The 22,002-nt window shown below is 54.7% G+C and overlaps 1 protein-coding gene across 6 annotated transcripts in view; it reads right to left on the reverse strand.

Moving 5' to 3' along the window:
* Window positions 1-22,002, reverse strand: part of NOS1 (nitric oxide synthase 1) — a gene marked incomplete at its 3' end in the record, with an annotated part of 153,740 nt that overhangs the window by 91,416 nt on the left and 40,322 nt on the right. The window contains exon 2 of one of the 6 annotated variants that reach the window (XM_081285811.1): window positions 3,903-4,053. The exons of 4 other annotated variants lie outside the window; for them this stretch is intronic. Of the gene's footprint in view, window positions 1-1,896; window positions 2,104-3,902; window positions 4,054-22,002 lie in introns of those variants that run through there. One more of the 6 variants, XM_081285814.1, reaches the window with a different exon arrangement.

A 22,002-nucleotide genomic window follows, 5' to 3' on the forward strand; every position in this document is an offset into this window, starting at 1 on the left:
GCCAAGTATCTGCCTTCCCCAACCTGCCATGGCTTCTCAGACCTACCCATGAGATGTCAGAGGGCAAAGAACAGGCCTGATCTCTGCTTCTGGTAGGGCCGCAAGGTTAAAAAACAAAACAGAAGGAAAAAAAAAAACCACACCAAAAGCAAAGAGAAAAATTCAGTGTGGGGGGGAAGCCGTTCTCCCTCCAGAGAGCTGCTGCCAAACTCTTTCCTTGTCTTTCCAGACCTGTTTGCCCTGATCCCAATTAGAGAAGCTCTAACAAAGGGGAAGTTTTTTTCTCATTCCTCTATAAGAGGAATCTGGGGAATCAGCTCCTTTCTCCTGTGTTCCCAAGGTCCTGGGCCACCAAAGCTCCAACATTGCGCCCTGGGCGCGCTAGCCTGCACCGCACTGGCGCCAGGGCGCCTTCGGGAACGTTCCCATAGCGGTGGTGGCCGCTAGCGCACTTTTCCTGAGCCAGGTTTGGGTCCGACAATGAAAACACAGTAAGTCTCATCCGCCAGAAAGAACCCCACCGCCTCTTCTCCAGGACTGCTAGGGTCCAGAAGGAGGGGGAAGCAACATTTCTTACCCTCAGGGGCCGACCCTCCATTCTGTGTAGGCAGGAAACCAAGACCCGGGAGTCTCCAGGATCCATCCCAGGGTGTTCAAATAAAATACAGCAGCAACATTTCCTGCGTATTGAGCAATTGCCCGGGGCTCCATATTTACGTTCGTGATTTTTTAAAGATCCTCACAACAGCTCACGAGAAAAGTCTTGCTTCCCCATTTTACACACGAGACCACTGAGGCTTAGAGAGATGAGGGACTTACCTAAGGTCACGCAGCAAGTAAACGGTAGCTCTAGAATTAAAACCCAGGAGGAGTCATGGAAAGGTTCCTGCCCTCGCTCCACTGCCACCTTCTCGGCGCGCGCCTCTCCTCTGCGGGAACCCGCCCCACACAGCGCGATCCCCGATCTCCCGCGCGCTGACAACTGCGGTCGCTTGGACCGTGGTGCCCCGGGTGTGGGGACGAGCGTCTCACGTCCTCTAGGGCCAAGTACCAAGAGCCCTGTCTAGACCCACCGACCCCAAGACCCTGGGTGGCTAGGGCAGTTGGATCTCGCAGGGCTCCAGCTGGGAGCCTTGGCCACCTGGAAGCAAACCCATTGCGCTGGGCGCATTGCCCGTCCCTGAACTACTGCGGAGCGCGCCCCGTGCCCACTCCAGGGACGTGCCAGGAGCCCTAGATCCTCCTTCGTGGGAGAGAAACAACTTTCCCAGGTTCTGGGAGTCGGCGCTCTCACACCCTAATCCCGCCGGAACAGAAGTAAGAGGTGCAGGCGGCCCCGCCATTGCAGCGGGAGCGCAAGGAGGATCCTGGCAAAGTTGGAAGCCGGGCGGGAGCAGCGTTGCCCGAGCTCAGCGTTCCTGGAGCAGAGCCCTCCCGGCCGCGGGCCCCCCGCCGCGGGCGGCTGCCGGTGCCAAGAGTCCGCCATTACCGCGATCGCAGGTGCGCTGCGTTCGGAGAGCCCCGACCGGGAAAGCGTAAAGTTGAAGGTGGGCAGGTGCAGCGATCCCCAGGGATTGGCGTCTCCAGCCTCGGGCTGCCCGCCGGGGAGCGACAGTGCCCAGCGGTCCGCCATTACCCAGCGCAGCGTAGCGCGGAGCCGAGCGCGCGGCAGGGAAGGCGGCGGGCCCCGCAAAGTTGGCGCGGGGCGGCAGTGTCGACCCTGGGGACGGGACCCTCCAGCCGCTGGCCGCCCGCTGGGAAGAGAAGGAGGCCCCCGGACCCAAGTTGGGACGCAAGGCAAAGCCCGCGCCTCCGGGGCGCCCTGGGGGCCAGCGTACGAGCTGCGAGCACTAGGGGACAGCGAGGGGGCGCGGGATGCCGGGGCCGGGAACTCACCTGCCGCGGAGCCTGGCAGCGCCGAGGCCGCTCTCCGCGCAGCGCGCTGCGCGCCCGCCCGCCGCCGCCGCCGCCTTCTCCTCCTCCTCCTGCTCTTCCTCCGCCTCCCGGGCACCCGTGCCGCGGCGCTCGCGGAGCCGAAGCCTCCGGGTCGGCAGCCCCGCGCGGCTGGAGGCGCCAGTCGCTCCCACTCACCTCCGGGTAGGAGCCGCGCGCGTCCCTCCCCTGTCCCTCCGCTTTGTGCCTCCCCGATCGCTCCCCACCCCCTCGCCTAGCCCCCACCCCTCCCTTGTCCCCTCCTCTTCCTCCCTCCCTCCCCCGACCCCAGCAAACCAAGTTCGGGACGCTGGCTGCGGGCTTCCCCCGCGCAGTGCCCAACGCCCCGCGCGCGCCCCTGGCTCACCCCGTCCGCTCGGCCGCCGCGGCCGCCCGACAGCCCCTCGGAGGAGCCGCGGCGCTAAGTAGCTCCTCGCCCGGCGGCTGGAAACGCGGCATCAATATGTAGGGACTGAGCTGCGAGCTCGGCGAGGGTCGTGAGGGGGGATTTATTTCTTAATGTCCCTCCTTTATCCTATCATCGCTGAAACGAATTAGCGGTGACGTCCAACCGGGCTGCTTTATGGGTGTGGGGAGGGAGACGTCGCAACCCTCATTAAGAGAGCTGCTCTGGGCTCCAAAGCATACATCTTTTATATAACCTAATTTCCATTTTTTTTCTATCAGGAAACACACACACACACACACACACACACACAATTTCTGGGAGTCTGGGGGGGGCGCTGAATGTGGTGGCCGGCAGGGGAGGGCAGCTCTCCTTGGGCAGAGAGGGCCCCGCATGAGGCAGGGATGGTTATTTCTGTCCCTACATCAATGTGGGGGCAATATTCCTTAATGGGACAGCAGAATATACAGACCCCTCACTCCGGCAGCCCTGGAAGCCCCCAGGAGCCAGCAGGGTGTCAGGGCCTGGGCTCTGGCCCTGGCTCTTGAGTGGGCAGAGGGCGAGTCAGTCCTTTCCGGAAATGTTGCCTGATTCTGGTCTTTTCTGGAGCACAGCTAAGGCCTGGCATCTGGGGAGGAGGGGAGGATGGAGGGGACGCATTGGCCTGTGACCTGGGAGACCTGCCTGTGGGAGAGGCCAGGGCTGGGCTGGGCTGGGGGAGGGGCAGATGCAGGGAACCGAGCTTCCCTTCCTTTCTTAGGGGCCCTAACATATGGGTAACCATATAAACCCATCGCAAAAGCTGTCTTTTCCTGGGCAGATTGCAAAGGATTTTGCATTTCACTGTCGCTGTTGCTCAGACACTTGGGGAAGCAGGGGGTGGGGGGACTCAAGGAAAGAGCAGGATTTTCTCTCATACACACACACACACACACACACACACCAACACACACCCGGCACCTGGCTCTGGGTGGCCCTATCTCTCCTCCCCAACAGCCCTGCCAAGGGGATCCAGCCCACTCACACTCCGACTTGTGCAAAGAAGCAAAGAAGAAAACTACCCCCCTTTGTCACTAATAAGTGCTTTTCAGATCGTCTTGCACATCAAGCAAGGGATAAGGGGGTGTGACTTTGGGCATGGGAAGAGGGTGTGGGGGGGTGAGGAGGGGAGGAAGGAATGAAGAAAAGGTTTGTGTTGTCTTCAACACCCTGGAAGGGGGACCAGAGAAATTCCATCCGCCCCAGGCTCTGCCCCTCCCTGCCGGTGCTGTGTGGGGCAGGATCCTGGCCTGTTTCCTCAGCTACCAAACAGGCCTGGGGTCATCGCAAGGATATGGCAAGACCACACGGGTGCAGCCCTTGACCCAGTGCCCGGCATATAGTAAATGCTCAGGAAAGAGCGGCAGCAGCAGCAGGTGATGTAGTAGGGACATAAAGGCTGGCTGCCATGACCTGGCAGCCCCGTCCCCTCCCGTCCTGGACCAGCTTCCCCAGCCTGAACCATCTCAAAGTTGAGCGCTGGGTTTCTGTGGTGTCGGTCTCAGAACCCAGCTCCTTCAATTACCATGGCAACTGGGGAAAATCAGGAAGCCAGGAAGCTGCTCTTCCACTGGGCTGGCAGTTCACCTGCTCCAAAGGCCGCCTGCCCGTGGGTGTGGAGTCGGGGTCCAGAGAAGCTCCGAGTAGGGGCACCTCCTCCTTTCCCAGAACACGAGCTGGTTTGAAATGGAGGAGAAGGGTGGTTGGTAGGGAACACAAGACCATCAGATGGGGAGGTCAGGGCCAAGGCTGAGCGGTGCCTACAGGAGGCAGAGTTGGATTGGGTTTGCAGAGGGGGAGACAGAATCCCACTCTCCCCCAATTCTGTTCTTACTACCAAGTGCCCTGGTGCAGTTGATAGCAGAGCCTGGGAATGTGGCTCTTGGAGACAGAGCCTCGGAGCCCAGGAGAGGAGCCAGTCACCATGAGGAGTTGTGTGTGTGTGTGTGTGTGTGTGTGTGAGAGAGAGAGAGAGAGAGAGAGAGAGAGAGAGAGAGAGAGAGAGAGCAAACAGAGATGAGGTTGGGGGAGAAGGAGGCAGAAAAAGATGCACAGAGAGAAACAGAGATAGGGAAATTGGCAAAGAGAAAGAAAGGGAGGTGCTTCCCCCTCCTGACTCTGGCTGGTCCACGGGATTAAGGGGAACGAGTGACAATACTTCTTGTAGTAGTAAGGAATGGTGGCTGTCTTACACTGAACACTTCACAATTTGCCAGCTTCGAGGCAGGCATTTTTAGGTGTAGATCATTTAATTGTGATAAAAATGGTGTGATGACTCTCTTCCTTATTCCTGTTTAACGGGAGGGAAAACAGTCTCTGCAGGCAAAGCCACCTGTTCCAGTTTCGAAGTGATGGGTGACAGAGAAGGACTTAGAACTCAGGTCCTGGGACCCCAGAGTCGGGCTCCATTTCCCCACCCCCTGCCCCGAATCCTTGTGGAGAAAGGGGGGAGAGAGACCCTGGCAGAACGATCGTGTGGGGTGAGTCAGGCATTTTGCAGAGTGGCTCCTGGTGTCTGGGGACCTTCCACATTAAGGCTGGGTAGCATGAGTGACCCTAACAACAGGAAGCAGAAGACTAGAGATTTTTTTTTTTTTTTTTTACCATCAACCAGGTGTTCCTGGGATGATGCACAGTGATAGTCCCCCAAATGCTCCTTGGCCGTGGTGACTTCAAGGTGGCTATGGGCACTCATGCTCCCCTGCCGGCTCCAGGTTCAGGGGAGGGGTGATGGTGGCAATGCCACCCTTCTCCAGGACTGAGGATGCCTATGCTGGCAGAGGCACCTGCAGGCATCCACATGGACATTCTGTAAGTGGTCACGGTGATGACAGCTCTTCTGGGGTCTTCTCAGGGCCTTGTCCCTTAATCCCTGTGTGGGTCTTGGGTAGGTGAAGAGGTTGTCCCCTCTCCCTGTCCCTGGACCCTCACTAGTCCTTACCCCTCAGCTCAGAGGTGGGCTTGGGGGAGGAGGGCCCTCTGGCGGAGCCGAGAGAAGAGAACAGGTTCGTTTGCCGATGTGGCTGTCACGGAGGGGGTAATACATTATCCAGGGCTAATGAAAACGTAATTATCTTCTTTTGGCTGCAGAGAGGGGCTAATTTAATAGGCTGCAATGGAAAGGCATCTGCAGGATTCACCCAGCAGTGGGAACACTTGGGGGTGGGGCACAGCGTGAGTGCGGGTGGCCTCCCAGCTGTGTCTGGTGGCACCCCCCCCCCCCAATTCTGGGCTGGGTGAGCCTAGGGGTCAGGCAGAAGCAGCAGAGGGGGTGTGGTGGCGGGCAGATGTCTATGAGCAGACAGACCTGGGCTTCTTTCCTGCGGTGAGTTCTTGGGGTGGTCCTTTGCTCAGTCTCTGCTTCCTCCTCCATAAAATGGGGTGAGTTCTGCCTCATTTGCATGGATTGGGGGGAATGGATGAGCAACGTGAGAGGGATCCTGGCACATTCTAGGAGTTCAAGGACACTTTCACACCTGTTTCAGAACACAGAACACTCAGGAATGGCCACTCATTTACTCTGGGACCCAGAGGAGGAGCCCCGGGAGGTCAGGACACGCCCACTCCTCCATCTCTAAGCCAGGGTTTCCCAGAGCCGGTTCCATGACAGCCAGATCAGCATCCCCGGAGAACCTGCTGCAAATACCAGTTCCTGGGCCCTGGCCCGAACCTGCAGAACCAGACCCTCAGACTGGGTCCAGCAGTCTGTTTGCCATAGCCCCCCCACCCCACCCCGGTGATTCTGATGCCTGCTCAAGTCTGAGAATAGGAGTTCTAACGAGAAGCCAAAAAAAAAAAAAAAAAAAGTTTGACTAAGTGAAGGAGGAGCTGAGTGTCAACCCAGGTTTTAGTGACATGATGGCAACAACTCTAGCTCTCCTATTAGGCACCAACTGTATACCCAGCCCAGTATTATGTATACACATATACCCAGCATTATGGCCTTGGACTCTCTTAGCCACCCTTTTATCCATCACTCACTGTCCTTCATGCTACTTCATCCCTAAGAAATGTCCCCTGGTCTTCCTTACTGTCCTGAATCACAGACCCATAGAAGATACCACAAGACCTGGGGGGAAAGGGGTCCACTCTGTCCCCCCTGTTTTCATGATACACAGATTCTCTCTCTCTCCTTTAAGCAGCAATCAGAGAACAGGGCTGTCTGAGAGCCTGGAGTCCTCAGGGAGCAAGAGGTGTCACCATTCTGGGTGTCAGACACCCTGAAGACATTTGGAAGACTCTAGTAGAGAAGCAAGAGGAGGGGCCCTTTAAGGCTTAAAGAGGCAGGCTGGGCATAAGAAAGAACATTAGTTCCGGGGTTGGAACTCTTGGCTTCCAGAATCGGCTCTGTCACTAATGTCCTGTGTAAGCTCGGGCAAATCTCTTGGCATCTCTGGGTTTCAAAAGGAGATCTCAACTTGGGGAGGGCCATCTCCCTGGATTATATGCAAAAATCCAGTGCAAGTGTGTCTTTCTAGAGTTTTCTGCGGTTTCCCATCACAATGTCCAGCAGCTTTTGAAAGGGACTCGAGACCTTGTAAAAGTTGGTAACTGTCCCAGACTGATGAAAAAAGGTCCTGGCTCCTTGCCTGAGAACCCGCAGGCAAGATCAGCGGTGCCCTTCATTCTTCGCGCCGTGCAGCCGAGGCAGTTCCCATAAGGACCAACAGATGGCGCTAAGCCTTCACTGAAGCGCCCTGTTTTCTGAGACCTGCCAAGTGGGTCCCTGGTTGCCTGTACTCAGCTTTTGGGACCCCTCACCTGGGTCCCTGCTAAGGCAGGCTGAATTGGGTGGAATGAGGATATTGGGCCTCCCCGGAGCTGACTGCATCTACTGGCTCCCAGCCCCCTCCTACAGCAACTGCCCAAGCAGAAGCAGCTCTCAAAGGGACGTAAGGGGCAGGGGGCTGGGGCATAGGAGATAGGAGGGGAGGGGTCCTGAGCACTTGGGGGACCAAGAGGAGCCCCAGGTGAGCTGTTTGAAGTGTCAGTTTAGTCCTGCAGCACCCCCTTTACCTTATTACAGAGCCCCCTGCCTGTCCCACCCCAGTTCCAGGGACCATAAGGTGCAAGGGGTGGCAGAATCCCCCATACCTGGGGTCCAGCCTGAGGTCTAAGTCATGCTGGGTGCAAAGGGATGATCCAAGAATTTGCATTTTGAAGACAGCGGCAGGGGCCGGCCAGGGATTACAGAAGTTGCCAAAGTATGTGTCTCCAGGGGACACATGCAGGGGGTTGGGTGGGAGACTCAAAGTCAAGTGCATATCTGCCTAAAGGCACAAACACTCACATGCTTCCACCTGGGGCCCCAGGTGAGAGCTCTGACCAAGGAAATGGATTTCTGCTTCAGTGAGTGGCAAGGGGCGTCTCACTCTGCATATCCTGCAAAGGCAGGTGTCTAAGGGTTCCCTAAGAAGGAAATTCCCAGCCCTGGAGGCTGCTCCAAAGATCTAGAATCTATTGATCTGGAGTGGCTGCATATTCAGGAAACTCCCCAGGGGAAACCAAGGCAGGGGCCTTCTGGTCCCAAGTTGGCTGCTCTGTGCCTGTAACGTTATCCCAGAGAGCTGAGCGGGATCCTCATTCTCACCTGCAGATCCTCGGAGTTCAATGACTTGGCTCCCCTCCCACGTGTCAAAGCAGAGATCTCTTATGATCCTGCCTCTGTCCACCATATCACAGACAGGTACAGAAAATATGACACAGCATGGTTCACTCTAAAGATTATGAAAATTCTGAGACCAGTCCCTGGGGGAGGGTAATGGAGAGGTAGAAGAGAGAGGGGAAGGGAAATTTCAGCTTGGCATTTGGGAAAGCTACAAAACCAGGATCAGGATATTTTACTTCTTCTCTGGCTGTGTCCTCCATCTGCTGTGTGACCTTGGGCAAGGATGCTCCCTCTCTGGGCCTCTGTTTTTCCCATCTTGTCAAATTAAGGGGTTGAACAAGAACATAGTCCCTTCTGTGTTCTAGGTTGCTTTAGGCTCTACAGCGGCCTCTGGGGGACTGAGGGGCAGGGCTGGGGAATGGAGTGTTGGTCCCCGGGTCCCCTGACATTCAAGGCCACTCTGCTTTTCCTCTGGGGATCTGCCTTCCTCAGTCAGGATTCATGGGGACTGATCTGGAACTTCTCGGGGGCATCTTGTATCATCTGTTTAACGACCCACTCCCTCCTCTTTCTGGTGGGGCTTGTGCCTGGCACAGTGCCCAGGGCTGGGGCAGCAGAGGTGCCCTGGCAGGATTCTGGCTCCTGCAACAGCCAGGCTTACAGTCCATAGTAGGGACACCAGCATGCTGAGGCTTTGCTGTCTACACCGCTGGAAACCGTGGAGAGGGATCCTGATGGCCTCACCCTGAATCTTCAAACTTTAATGAGAAACCCACTGAATTCTCCCCAGCCTGAGCTTCATAGGCTCCGACATTTATTCAGACTGTCTTATATTCTTCTGTGTGTGGAAGTGGGGAGGGAACTAGGTGACTTAAAAGTGTAGGAATCGAACCTGGGCTCTGCTACTTGCTAGCTGTGTGACCTTAGGCAAGTTAATTACCCTTTCTGAGCCTCAACTACTTTCTTAGGTCTATTCCCCATGACATGAGATCATGCATGTGAAGCTCACAGCAGAGTCTTTGGCCTATAGGACACACTCAAGCCAGGCTAAATCCGTCTCCTATCATTACCATTAGTCTTTGTGGGGGTTCTTGTTTCTATTTGGAGGGTCGAAGCCAGGTCCGAACCTATATCAGTATTCTCCAACACATCTAGCCGTTTGCTGGCACATGGCAAACATTCAATACCTCAATCCAATTAAATGGAAGAATTAGGACGATTTATACGAGTGATTCTTAAACTGTGGTTCCTGGCCCGCAGCACCAACAGCACCTGGGGATTTGTTACAGATGCAAATACTATGAGTCTGTAACTCAGGGGGTGGAGTCTGGCAAGCGGGGTTTCAAGAAGCTGCCAGCGAGGCTGAGGCACTTTCAAATTTCAGAGTCACTTCTCTACAACAGTGAAGAATAGCATTTAAAAAAAAAATTTCCAGGGGACCGTATGCACCAATCAATGTTTCAAATAGGTGAAAGAGGAACTTGGATGAACCATGAGAGAGGGGCCGAGACACCTCCCTGCCGGTTCTGTCCTCCCCCTGGGACATTTAGGACTCTATAGAGTGCAACAAAAAAGCATCGCCTTGTGACTTTCAATCCTCCCACCCCCTACCCAGCAAGCCTCCCAGCTATTGGCCAGCCCAGCTGTCCGTCCGTCAATCATCCCTCCCTCCATCTACCAGCTCATCTGACCATCCCACCCTCCCTCCCTCCATCCACCAGCTTGTCAGTCTGTCTGTCCATCCATCCACCCACCCACCCACCCACCCACCCACCCACCTGCTAATCTGTCCACATGTATCTGTAGGAAGATCCCATATCTCTTGCATTTCTCTGCATCTTGCTGGTGGGACCCAGCCCGCTCTTTCCCCCTCCTCTCTTTTCAAGGCTGTAGAGAAAATGATTTTGGAAGATAGAAATACTGGGTCCGTGTAGGAGGGAAGGGCAGGCGGAGTTATTGGCCAGGACAATACAGATACTAAGTACCAAGGAGACGTGACACAACATTCAGCATCTCTAGGTTGGGGATCCCCCCTTCCATGATCCAATCCATGTCACGTGGCCCTCTTTGTGTTGCCCCATGGGAATCGGCATTGGGGAACTGGCCCCAAAATTAGAGCTGCCAATGGTGGAATCCTGTGTCTCTGACCCAGGAATCTCGTGTCTTCTGCAAATATCCATAAAATGGAACGCTCACAAGCAGGGTGAAGCCTGACCTGCCCCTCTGTCTTGTTCAGCTCCCTTTGACCCTTCCATTTCCTCCGCGACGTATGATGGCCACGTCATGGTGCATCACATGACCTGAGGGAGCTGTCCGGACCTCACAGAGCCAAGAGTTGGCTCGTCAAGGAGAGGGATAGGGACCACGGGGGACTCCGATTCTGCTGTAAGGTTGGAGGGGGGAGCTTTGGGGGGAGGAAGAAACCTGGACAGAGCACCTGTCCATCGGGTCAGCCTCAGAACCGACCTCCTCAACGAGACTCCCACAGCACAAGGGCTAGAGTCAAGAGTCGATAATCGGGATGGCGTCAGACTAAAAAGACTCTCCACAGCAAAGGAAATACTCGAGAAGGTGAAGAGAGAGCCGACGGAAGGGGAGAAAATCCTTACCACCTGCACCTCCGATAGAGCGTGAATCTCCAGGATGTGAAAAGAACTCAAAAATCACCAAAAACCCCCAAATAACCCAATCAATAAATGGGCAAAGAAACTGAACAGGCACTTCACAGAAGAAGAAATATGATTGGTCAACAACTATATGAAAAAGTGTTCAACATCTCCAGCAATTAGAGAAATGCAAATTAAAACTACTCAAAGATTTTCATCTCTAGGCAGAATGGCAATCATCAAGAATAAGGCAACAGTAAGTGTTGGCGAGGATGTGGATCCTGCCACTCATACATTGTTGGTGGGACTCAAATGGGTGCAACACTCAGGAAAGCAGTATGGAGACTCTTCAGAAAACTTGGAATGGAACCACCATTAGACCCAGTTATCCCACTCCTTGGTCTATGCCCAAAGGACTTAAAATCAGCATACTACAGGGACACAGCCACATCAATGTTCATAGCAGCTCAATTCACAATAGCTAACTTATGGAACCAACCTAGGTGCCCTTCAACAGATGAATGGATAAAGAATGTGAGATACACACACACACACACACACACACACACAATGGAATATTACTCAGCCATAAAAAAGAATGAAATTATGGCATTTGCCAATAAATGGATGGAACAGGAGAATATTATGCTGCATGAAATCAGCCAATCTCAAAACACCAAAGGCTGAATGTGCTCTCTGATATGCTGATGCTAACACCCAACAAAGGGGTGGGAGGGAGGAATTGAGGTTCATTGGATTAGACAAAGGGGAGTGAAGGGAAGGGAGGGGGATGGGAATAGGAAAGACAGAGGAATGAATGGGACAGAACTTTGCATGTTGATATGTGAATACACGACCAGTGAAACTCCACATCACGCCAAACTACGAGAATGGGATCATAATTGGAGTAAGTTATACTCCATGCACATAGAATATGTCACAATTCACTCAATTGTTGTGTAGGTCTAAAAAGAACAAATAAAAAATTAAAAATAATTAAAATAAAAAATAAAAATAATTTAAAAAAAATTAACCCTGAGAAATTAAAAAAATAAAAATCAATCAATCAATCAATCTGGGCAGCAGAGACAGCAGAGGCCCCAACAAGGCCATATCCAGGATGGACACTCTGGGCTCTTCCCTGCATGTGACATTGACATCCTTCAGTCCCTCTCCCTGTCCCAGTGATAGTCAGGCTCTCTGCAGTCACCCTCCGTGGGGCGGGGACCCTCCATCTTGGTCCCCAGCACTCCATGCAGTAGTGGGCACACAGTAGGTATTTAATAAAGGTTTTCTGATGCACAGAAGGAATTTTAGGCAGTATTAATGACGACGTCAACGATGACAAGGAATATGGTGATCTGCGCCCCTGGGTGAACAGCTAGGGCATGCCAGGCTTGGTGCCAACTTTGCCCAACTCGATCAATGGCATCCCAGTGACATGTCCCCAATCTGAAAATCCAAAATGCTCCCACATCTGAACCTCTGAGTGCTGACATGATGCCAGGAGTGAACAATCCTGCACCTCAGGTGAGGTCCCAATGCAGGTGTCCCCAAACTATGATATGCAATGATTTCGGGGCTGTGCACCTGAGGAGAAGCAGCCTATCAATGCACTTTGTGTTTCGACCTGAAATCTCATTGTGTAGACACAAAGATTCCACGGTTTGAAAACCTCTGAAATCCAAGACATTTTGGATCCCCAACACGTGGATACGGGACCCTCAGCCTGTGTTGGTAGGTTGCTGTGTCAGTTTTCACCCACTTGGTAAGGGGCCGAGGCAGGACTGGAGCTCAGGAGGATGATCCTGAGGGTCCAAGTGCTTACCTGCTACAAGATGGCTGCGGATGCTGGGGGGCCGATGGTTGGAGAGGGCGGTCTGGGGCACAGGAAGATGGGATGCCAACCGACAGGCTGAGCGTGACTTGGGCAGGATCACCAGGGTGACCGTTTCTTGAGTGCTTACTCTGTGTCACGGTCATCTTCCTTTTTCCTCCCAGCTACCCCGTGAGCTGCGTGGTCCTGGCCGGCTCTTTGGGGAAACTGAGGTACAGGGAAGCAGACCTCGCTTGCTCAAGGTCACGTGGTTAAGCAGCGGAACTGCAGAATTTGTCCTCTGATCTGTCAGACCCAACGCCCTCCCATCTTAAGGGAAAGTCTGGTTGAGGTGGAGCCTGAGGGATTTGGGGTGACCGCAGGGCAAAGGGGTCCACTGGCTGGACTTTGGGACAAGACTGGGCAGACTCAGACCTGAAACCAAGGAGAAGACAGTGAGGTGGAGAGGATGAATGGGAAAAGGAGGTGCCTTTCCTGAACTTTCCAGCCCAGGGCATCCACACCACTGGTTGACTTTACAGACAGGGAGAAGGGGTGAGTGCTGAAGCCAGATGAAACTAGGCTCAAATCCAGCCTCTGCTTCTTGCTCGCTGTGTGACCTTGGGCAATTACCTAACCTCTCTGAACCCTGGTATCTTCCTGCCTTTCCAAAGCTTTGAGATTCACATCGACTAATAGCTACAAGGCTCCTGGCGAGTAGCAGGCTCTTGAGCAATATGCATGCCATCGTTCATTTCCTATCTACTGTGGAGTCCCACCCCTATGACCTCGGCCCCAACTGCTCCCCTGTGTGCTGACCTGCATTCTCACCATCTGCCACTTGCATCACTCCCAACCAAAGCCTGGCGAGGGTTGGGGCACAGGAATCCCAAATCCCTTGCCCCTGGAGCAGGGCACCTGAGCTGTGCGTTCTGTCTGGTTCCCGTGGTCTCCCCCAGGGCTGGGCTCCGGCTGCACAGGGTGCTAACCTGCCTCAAGACACTCCCACTCCACCCCGCTCCCGGGATTTCTCCTCCAAACAACTGGCTCCCCTCACTCCAGCCCTCATCTCAGGGTCTGCTTCTAGAAGATGTAGACTCTGCCATGTGCCATGCGGACTCCATCCTGTGCCCAAATGAACCAGACAGACTCGGTCCCTGCTGTCTGGACACCTGGCGTAAGGCCATTAGAAGAGATAGAGGGATGGATGGGGGAAAAAAGTCTGAAAGAATGATCCAGAGCATCTGAGGCCCCTCTTCCTCTTCTCGGCCTCTCAGGGGACCTTCAGGCCAGCCTCTGAGACACGCCCAGCTCTTTCCAGAGCGGTAACAATGTTTCCCCGAGTCTTTCCTTGGCCTCTGCATGAATTAGCGTTTTGGAGGCTCAAATAGCCTGCTTCCTGTTGATGAGTATCATCTGCCCCTGCAAAACGCCCAGCCCCATGCTTTGTTTCCATTATTTATCTGATAAATATTCACTGGGCATCCACTGTCCTTCGGGGCCACAGAGGGACAGAGTAGCAAACAGACAGCCGCAGAGAGCTGGCCTTCTGCTCCGGGAGGTGCATCAGACACAATTGCAGAGAAGTAATCAACAGAAAAGCTCAGAAGTCAACGAACAAGGAACCCGGCAGCATCAGGGTGCAGGTGTGGGCTGATTCTAGGTAACAGGGCAGGGAAGCCATCTTGGGAAGATGTGCATACAGTAGGTGCTCCATAACAGATTGTTAAACCCAGGAAGTAAACTCTTTATTCAGCTAGAGAGTAATAGAACAGACAAGCCTGGCCCTGTCGATTTTAAAAAGAAGGCCCTGAGGACATTTCTGAGAACTTGAAGAGTTAACTTTCTGAGTGGGAAAGGCACGGCCGACTTCATTCATAAATCTGCTGGGTCCCCGGGCCCCCTCAGTTCTTGAGCCGATGAACAGCCCCAAGAAGCAGGCGGCATCGATATGGGATCGATGCTCACAGGGCCAACTGCCAGGATCCGTGGGAGGCCATGGAGGTCTCCAGACACCACAGGCGTGGGCAAAGTAAGGCTCTCACAGATTCTACCAAGAGCTTCAAGACCAAGAGTGACCAAGGCCAGCAAGGGCTCAGACTTCCTGCCCGCCCACTCAACCGGAGGCACCGAGCCCAGGAGGTTACAAGGGCCACGCCATCAAGGCGCGCATGGACCCCGTTTGACCTTATTTTTCAGGGAAGGAAAAGGAAGTTCAGAGAAGCCTGAATAACTTGGTCAAGGTCACAGAGTGACCACACAGAATGTTCAGGGTGATGGGGGGCTTGGGGGTGGAGAGGGGAGCCCAGAGAAGCACACAAGGCACCCATGTCCCTGTGGGCGTGACTTGTGAGCTGGGTGGTCCACTGGTGGGCAGGGAGGAGGGAGAAGGGGTCTTTCCAGAAACCCAAGGCCCTGCAAGTCAGGGCACGTTCAGGAACGCCCTGGAGCTTCTGTGTTCCTGCAGGTGGCACTGACCCTGGAACTAAGGCTTTGTGTGGCTCAGGGCTTTGCTCTGGATAAAGTCGTGTCCATCCTGCTGCTGCGGTGGGGGCGGGGGGGGGTCTTCGCGTCAGCTTGTGACGAGGTAGGACAGAAGAAATAAAAACCAGTAGGCAGGAGACATAAAGGAAGGACAAGAAAATATCATTTTAAAGTTCTGTGTACGATTCTGGGATTGTCACATCCCCAAGTCAGTCTCTCCCAGGTCTGGAAAATTGTTGGGAAATCGTCTGCCAATTTTAAAATTACCACAATCCTAGTGGCTTGGGAGGCTGAGGCAGAAGGATGGCGAGTTCAAAGGCAGCCTCAGTGACAGTGAGGCGCTAAGCAACTCAGTGAGACCCTGTCTCTAAATAAAATACAAAATAGGGCTGGGGATGGGGCTCAGGGGTTGAGTGCCCCTGAGTTCAATCCCTGGTACCAAAAAAAAAAAAAAAAAAAAAATTACCGCAAATTCACCAGTTGTGGAAGTCCCCTTGTGTACTGCTAACCACCCCACCAATAAATAGAGGGGCGACCATTCAAGAAATCTATAATTTAGGGGATTTTCCAATGTGATCTACCTGTTGGATAATGGAAACCATGTCACCCTAAGGATCCTGAGAGCCATCGGATGTCACCCTTCCACACCTCCTGAGCCCACCTCTCACCAAGTTTCCTTTTAAAGAGGAGCTGGGAATCCCCCAGACGAGCCTGCTCTGGGCAGCTGACCTTACTTAGTAGCTTCTCAGTTTCCTCACTGATACAGCAACAGTGCCTGACAGTCAGGGGATCCCTCCCAAGTCTTGTTCTCTGCGTCAGTCCCAGACTAAGGGGAGAGGGCTCTCTTGTTCTTAACCCTTCCTGGCTGCAGAGAGCAAGACTAGGAGGGAACACGTTGTTTTGGTCCCAGGGATTGAACCCAGTGGGGTTTCACCACTGAGCCCCATCCCCAGCCCCTTTTCTATACTTTATTTAGAGACAGGGTCTCGCTGAGTTGCTTAGGGCCTCACTAACCGTGGAGCCCTGGGGAGGGGCTGAGACTCCAGACCTCCTCCATCCATCCCCCCCGCCCCACCATGTTCCATACCCCCCCCCAGCCGTTTCTCTTCCTGCCAATAGATGCCTCTTCTCCTTGCTGTGTATGCACATGCCAATATTGGCAAATCTTAAAACTTGTTTTAAAAATCAACTTTTCCTTCTTCTTTTAAATAAGACCGGAAGGAAAACTTCTAAGTTTTAGTTTGAGCAATGATGGAGACAGAGTCCTTGTTTCCTGAGTCAGGGAAAGATAATGGGGGGGGGGGTCTTTATCTGGGGAAGCGAGGCTTGAGTTTAGAACATGGATGTTTGCAGTGCCCAGGCGACATCTGAGTGCCTACAGCAGGAAGAAAGATAGACATAGGCTTCAGGAGGGGCGGGGCTGGAGATGGAGTTTGGGGATTGATGGCTTTGAAGATGGCATCTGAAGGACATAGTAGGTGCTCAAGAAACCTTCTTTGAATGGGAACGTGAATCACCTCTTCCTCACTCCTATGCAGGCTTTGGAAGTAGGCGGGTGCGAATCACCCTCCAGTGAGGCAGCGAGCTGAAGAACCGTCCGCGGCTTCTTTCCTGCTCATCTGCCCACTGAAGAGCTTCTTGAAGCAGCCTGAGGATTACGCTATTCACCGGCTGAATGGAGGTAATTCTGACGGTGCTTAAAGCTGCCTTCCTGCCTCACTAGGGAAAGCTCGCCCCGACTGCCGTGCCGTGAGGAGCCCTTGAAGGCCTGCCTTTTATTCCTTCCAGAAGCTTCACCTGATAGTCTGGGGCTTGACAACAGAGAGTGAATAGGCGAGGCTGGGCCTCACCTGCCTCTGGATGAGAACTCCCTGATCTTTAGTTTTATTTTTAATTCCAAGGAGGTTTCTGGAGAAGCTGCTGCGGAAGGTTCTGGGCATCATCTTGGCCAGAGAGAGACCAATGACCTCTACTGCTGGGGTGTCCGACTCAGAGGCCCGCAGGAGTGAGCAGTTAATGAATCGGAGCAATGGGCCCCGTGAGGACCCTGGAGAAGCCGAGAGCGGTCAGGAGGAAAGGGGATGCATATGGCTCAGGGGAACCTGAGCCCAGCAGGTGTTCTGGATCCTCAGGAGAAGTTCCAGAGTCAGACCTGACATCTGACTCAATGCTGGCAACTCCTTGCATTGGAAATGTTCTGGGGCCAAAGAACATGCTGGGTTCCTCTGAGGTCGGGGCTTGGACCCAGCTTGAAGCCCTCAGGGGGTTGTGAAGTGGAGAGGTCCCCCTTCCAAAAACACCTGGGACGTCAGATTGGGATTGTGTCCGAACCAACACCCATTCACTGACTCTTGCCACAGACGTTGTCCTCTGTATCTGCACCTCAAAGGTTTCAATCAGTGAGAGAAAAATATATATCATTGTGACTGCAGCCAGTCGGAGCCAAATACATTGTGGAATAAAGTCACAGGTGGACAGAAATGGGCAGACGGGAAAGAAACCCACTTTGTGTGTTTTAGGGGAGGAGAGTGACCCAGTGGCCCAGGTTTTAGTTCCTGTGACATGTGACCTGCTCTCTAAAGTGGCAGGTGGTCCCGTGGTCCCAGCCAAGGAGCATGAACTTGGCATTTCCCAGGTCCGGCCTCCCTCTCTCCTGCTCCTCTCCCTGCTAGAACCTTCTCAATGACTTCACTCCAGGTGAAACTGTCATTGGCTTTCCCAGACCATCGTGGCAGTAAGGACAGTCCCCTGGGGTGAACAGTCCCCTCAGGCCACACCTGGTCTTAGATGTTCCCCAACAGCTTAGACATCTTCCTCTCTTCCTGGATGCTGCTCCTCTGGCCATCCTGGTCAGGAGGGGACCAAGGCCTCAGCCAATCAGAGTTACCGAATACCCTTCCCGCAAAGGGATTGGTCTGCAGGAGGAGCATGTGACTCAAGTAGAGCCAATCAGAGCCCTTCCCTGGAACAGATCTGAGTGAAGGAAGCCATCTTTCTGCTCAGCTGGGGAGGGGGGTGTTTTGCACAAGCTCCCCCTCTTCATGCCTGGAACACCTTCCCGTTTAGAGGAGGCTCATCTGTAGGGGGGAAGATTGAGGTTTCCAAACCCAGAGAAAAGACAACCAGAGAGCAATGAGCCGTGCCACGTGTTCCTCTCCTACCTGTCTATTCCTCTCCCACCTGTCTAGACCTGGTTCTGTCTGATACAGCCCTCTGGATACTTTTTTTGTGTGTGTGTGATAAACTTTCTCAACAGGCTAAGGAAGTTGGTCTTAAAAGTCTGCATTTTTAGATGAGGAAACCAAGGCTCAGAGAGGTTAAGTGAATTACCTAAGGCCACACAGGCGGTCAGAGGTTAGTCTGATCCCTCCAGATCTGCCCTGTTTCCGCCCTGTCCCTCTGCCTGTCCTGCAGAACCAGTTTTCTGGGTTGGAGCTTCAGTAATATTTTGCGGTATTAAGGCCGCTCCTGTAGGGAAGGGGTGTCTCCAACAAGGAAACCCATCACTTCTGGGTCAGAAGGGACTTTGGGGGTCATCTGGCATCCTCTAGAAGGAGGGGAAAGTTGGAATTGGAAGCCTTCCTGGGGAGCCTGTTCCTTCCCCGCGGGGAAAGTCACTTAATGTCTCTGGCTGTGAATTTCCTTATCTGTGAAAAGGGAATAAAACGCAGCTTAACACTCAAATTACAGAGTAGTCGCCACATTAAAGGAGACAAAGAACAAGAAACTGTCCTAGAGACACACGGCTCTGCGTGGACGTCAGGTCCTACCCTCTCCTGCACCCACTCCGTGGATCCCCTCTCAGCCTGAGCTCCAATAAGGCCCAGAGCTCACGCCCCGGGGCCGTCCTTTGCATCTCTGTTTATTGCAAAATATTCTTCAAGTTCCAAGTACAGCTGTTTCCTCCTGGGACTTGTGTTATTGGTTTTGTCCCACCCTCGGGGTCCCCCCTTCTCTCCCCTTTCCTTCGCTCCCTGCTGTGGTCAATGTGGAAGATAATGGGGAACCAAGAAGACGCAGCCCCAGGGCCAGACCAGCCCCCCATGAGCCCGTGGCAGGTTCCCTGGACGCCCTGACTTCTTGCCTGGACCCTGCAGAGGTAGCAAAAGGCCCCAGGGGTCACGTGTTTAAAGTCCTTCGAACATTTCCGGGAACAGAGGACATGGTCACAACCATAACACTAGGGGCCAGTGTGGCAGTGACCCTAATAACCCCTGGGTCTCCCCTCTTCCCTGCCTAAGAACGAGGCCAAGCACGTCTGCATCCTGCTCTCTGATCTGGGACATCTGACGTCCCCAGCTTTGAATCCTGCCCCGACTGACTCCCAGCTGGCTGTCCTGGGGCCAGGCATTGAACGTATCTGTGCCTCAGTTTCCCTTTATATAAAATGGTCCTGATGCATAAAAACGCTGGCTTCTAGAGGCCGAGTGGCCTTTGGTGACACGGGGTTTGCTCGTGCAAGGCTGGGTGTGGTGAGAGCGTGACAAACCCCCATTCTTATCATTGTTCTGCTTTAAATTTCGGTTTAGATGCTCCCGCCCTGCCTCCCACCCTCCGGGGGGGCCCTGGGCAGGTCCTTCCCCTTCTGCCCTGGAGTCTCCGGCCTCTGTCCCCAGGCGGGTGGCTCCGCTGAGCAGCTGCAGGCAGCTGCTGGCCCCCCTGGCCCCTCGCCACCCCTGGAGGAGAGAGATGGGGCAGCCCGGGGAGTGGGGTGAGTCACCCGGGGTGACGAGCCAGAGGCCCAGAGGATGTGGGTGAAGGGCCTTCAGCCCGGGTGGCCACCGACAGAGTGACAGCCTTGGAGGTTTCCCTGGGACTCTCCTGGCTTCCACATCCAAAGTTCCACGTCCTGGGAGCCTTCCGGGTTCCAGGCCCAACTGAGGGTCCCCGAGCAGGATTGTGATACCTGTGGGAAATGACCCAGGGACCGCGTGATCCAGGAGGGGACGGGCAGGGGCGGCCTGTGCAGATGGCGCTGCTGGTGGGGTGCCTGGGTCAGGGGCTCCCAGGGCCAAGGCCAAGGGAAACCAAGCGCAGACTTCTCCAGCGTCCGGGCTGGTTCACACGGTGCCCTCGCTCTGCGGGGCCGCCCCCCACCCCCTTATTATTATTTTTAAAAGAAAATCCCTAGTCCCTCAAGATCCAGCTCCAACCCACCTCCTGATCTCTGACCTGCCAGCCCCCGCTTCCCTTTGGGGCTCTGGGAGCCTGGGGATCCCTCAGTGGGCTGCTGGGAGCCCGTGGCAGGTTCCCTGGACGCCCTGACTTCTTGCCTGGACCGCAGGGACAGTCAAAGGCCCTAGGGGTCACATGTTTAAAGTCCTTTGAACATTTCCTGGAACAGAAATAACACCAGGAAAAAGAGCCAGTGACTGTGACCCGAATAATCCCTAGGTCTCCCCTCTTCCCCGCCCAATAATGAGGCCAAGCACGTCTGCATCCTGCTGTCTGCACAGGTTTGATGAGTGAATATTGAACCACACACAGGTTTCAAACCTCTGCCTCCCAGCCTCAGGGGACCAGGTTGGCGAGGCAACAAGAATAACCGGCGCAGTTTCTCGAGTTCATACAACATGCAGGAGGGCAGCTGGAGGGTTGGGTGCCAAGCCTGTGTCCTTGGCACCTGCTTGCTCCCAGGGACGGACTGGGCGGCACTGGGCGGGAGGGGTGGCCTTCCTGCTCAGCTGTGTGCAGCCCTGCCTGAGGGTCACCGGAGCTGGGAGAGAGCAGTGTGGCCTGTTCGGAGCCCAGAACAGCCGCGGGGGTTCCCTGGGCAGCCCCAGCAGCCAGCAGAGGGGCGTCTGAGCAGAGTTGGACACCTGGCCGTCTGCAGGTGGCTCCCTAGGTGGGGAGCAGGCCCTGCTGGCAGCCCTGTCCCCTGGGCTCACTGGTGGCCCAGGAGGACCAGGCTGCAGAGTCCAGGATGTCTCTAACACACAAGAATGCTGTGTCAGGGGCTAGATGCCTGCAGAGGGGACCTGCAGAGGTCACTTGGCCTCAGCCTGCCCTAAGCCTCCCGGAGACTCGGTCCCTTTCCCTTCCGTGAGCTCCAGTGAATGCCCTGCTCCTCCGGACCTGCCGTGGGGAAGAGCCAGCTTCCCTCCCTGAGCCCTGAGAAGGCTCAGGCCAGCCTCAGGGACCCGGCTCTGGATAACAATGGAACCCCCATTAATTGAGGGTTTTTGTCAAGCACCGGCACTGTGACCCATCTGTCACCCCTGAGTCCTTGTGACAACTCTGGGAGCCGCTGGCCTGAATCCAAATTTCTAAAGCTCAGAGAAGTTAAGTCTGTCTCCCAAGGTCACAGAGCACCTGTGTTCTTTCAGGGGTTTCTAGCAACTTGAGAATGGCAAAAGGGGCCAGAGGAGGTCCATGGCAGACAGCCCGGACTTACCCAGGTCCCCGAGGGTTCTTAGCAAGGTTTCTTTGACAAGAGACCCACTGCCCCTAACCAGGGTGGCTGTGTCTCCAATGTTGGGGGTGCTCTGCTCTTTGAGGGGGTTAAAACACACGCTCATTGTTGGCTGCTGTGAACAGCCTGGGCTCTTTGGAAATGGGGTTATGACCCACTTGGCGTGGATCCCCCACCCGGGAATGGCTCGAGCCATGCATCTCCCAAGGCTCCACCCTGTTTGGAAGCCTTGGAACATTCCTGGAACAGCCTTGGAATTCTCCCCTGGATCAGCTAACCAGGACCCAGGGCCCCGTCTGCACAGTGCACGAGGAACCCAAGCCCCAAGGTCACCGATTTCTACCCCCACCTCCCCCATGCCGAGCAGAGCCAGCCTTTACCGGGCACCTGCCTGGGTGTGGCCCCGGTGGACCCTCTTCCTCTTCCTGGGGAGGGTCCTGTGAGGGTGGATTAGCGTCACCCCTATTTTGTGGGTCAGGTGACGGGGGCTCAGAAGGGTTTGGAGAGGGGCTGAGGGTCTTCTCGTCAGACAGAGGCAGAGGTGGGGCAGGGAACGAGGCCTGGCTAGGGCACAAGGCTCTGTCCCTTTGGGGTATGATTTCTACCCACATCTGGAAGCTGCCCTGCCCTGTCCTGTCAGGGTCAGAATGGGGACAGGCCTGTCCTTGGGTCTCCCGGGGTATAATACCTCACTGCCTA

This window comes from Spermophilus citellus, assembly GCF_964194105.1.
Source record: "Spermophilus citellus genome assembly, chromosome: 3".
Taxonomy (NCBI): domain Eukaryota; kingdom Metazoa; phylum Chordata; class Mammalia; order Rodentia; family Sciuridae; genus Spermophilus; species Spermophilus citellus.